Genomic DNA, 2173 nt, shown 5'->3' with positions numbered 1-2173 from the left:
GGTCAAAGCTACAATGGTGCTGACACCAGAAAACCATTTTATGACATCTTACCTTTACAGACGTACCAAAAGTTTCTTCTTAAATCTAATAGCTTTGAGGCTATAAGTTATTTACTTTTGTGTGTTTTTGTCAGGCAGAAATTTATTCATACCCCCTTAGGGTGTAAGAGGTTAAGAATTTGAAGCTCTCCCACATGTTAATGAGAAGGTATCTTTTATCTGTGGGGACTTTAATATTGATATAGTAAAAACAGTTTATAGTTCGAGCCTTTATCCAAAAACAACCAGACCTACAGTAATGATTTGAAGCTCTCAAAAGGAGAGAACTAGCTGATGTATGTATCAAGAAAGTTATTTTGGTGTATACCCATGTGGTCTGTAAATATAAATAATACTAATTCAACATGTTTTATTTAGAGCTTTGAGTGCTACATGTAATCAAACTACTTTTGTCAGTAGTTTGAGTAGTAATCTCTGATAAATGCCAGTCTTCATTACCTGTGAGATGTTGCTAAAAAATATAAATGCTGGAAGGTAGCAGCATTGTGCTGTTGCCATCTATTGTTCACTACCGTCTCACTTCAACTCTCAATTCAATACTTTTCACAGTCACATTCAAGCGTAATGACTATCTATACAGTCACTAGTTTGTCACCTCTGTGCTGCCGTAGGGCAAAGATGTCTGCCTCAATAAATGCAAGACTTGCTTGTATTTAATTATAAATACCAATTTCCAAGACAACACAAAAACTAAAGATCAAGAGTTTAAGTTCATAGACGATTATAAACATTATAATTATTTATAATATATTACATCCCTGTGAGTAAAATCCTTGTGATTATTACTTTGAAATCATGGGACAACAGAGAAAATAGATATAAAAGTTATAAGATTAAATTAGCCAAAATTCTAAGGATGTCTAAACTATTAAATGAGAAAAATAGAAATATACAAAAATGAATCGTCCACCATTATTCATGAGCATCAATACAATCATTGAAATGTCAGTACTGGATGTAAATTTCACTGAGTAGTTTATTAATGTAGGGCTAAATATGCCATTGTTTCTGTATTGGATGAAGAGCTATTTAAGTACCTGGCAACAATTTTTGAAAATGGGTGATTATCAGTTGTCATAATTTCACATAACTTTTAGTGTCTTCCAGAGATTGATGTTACCTATTCATGTATTAAAATTGGTTTTGTTTACAGATAAGTGCTTAGCAGTTCTTGACGATAAACATCAGATGAATAAGCTAAAAAATACTTTTGACAAAAACAAACTGTCCTTGGAGAAAACTAAGTTAATGTTATTTCAACATTATGAAAGAAATATATATTTTAAAGTCAAAATAGATAGGGCACGGGTAGAACAAGTATGTAAAATTAAGTTCTTAGGTGTGATTATTGAGTGCAAGATCTCCTGGAAGGCCCATATCAGGCATGTCCAGACTAAACTATCTACAAGCCTCATAATTCTTAGTAAAGCAAAACATTTACTATTTTAAAATGAATGACACATTCTTTATTGTTTACTGATTTAACAATACTTGAGCTATTTTTGTAAGAAATATGGGGTAATATCTACAGGGTCAGTCAAACTGCTATGCAGGTTTTGGAAAAGAACTGTTAAGGTAGTTAGTAAGACTGGCTGTTAAGGGAAAATTAATTTTTTGTTTTGTTCATTGTTACTTCATTCCAGCTTGCTTAAATTATCTGATCTAGGAAAAGAATGTATGGACTTCTAGTTAAACAGCTACCAAACTGCATATTATTATTATTTGTTTTTGATGGAGTGGGAGGGTATTATTACAAGAATAATCTAAATTTCAAAATCTTATATTTTCACATCAACTACTGTGCATTACAAAGGAAAGCATGAAATAATGGAAAAAAACTCATTGTTGAATTTAGGGCAATGTCATTTGGAGGATTAGGACGAAGAGAGTCACTAAAAAGAAAATTAGCAATTCTAAATTTAACATTTAAATCATGCCATTAGATTTTTAATTTAAAAAGTTTTGTCTAATGCACATTTTACATTTAATGATTGAAGAGGAATTGTGAACTAAATTTATCAATCCATTACTAATACTACAATCCGAATATGTATTTTTAAATCTTACTTCCTAATGAATAAATAAAACCATTATTCATATATGTAATTAAAAT

Source organism: Cyprinodon variegatus, unplaced genomic scaffold (genome assembly GCF_000732505.1).
Source record: "Cyprinodon variegatus isolate N-32 unplaced genomic scaffold, C_variegatus-1.0 Scaffold177, whole genome shotgun sequence".
Taxonomy (NCBI): domain Eukaryota; kingdom Metazoa; phylum Chordata; class Actinopteri; order Cyprinodontiformes; family Cyprinodontidae; genus Cyprinodon; species Cyprinodon variegatus.
Note: the sequence above shows the minus strand (reverse complement) of the source record.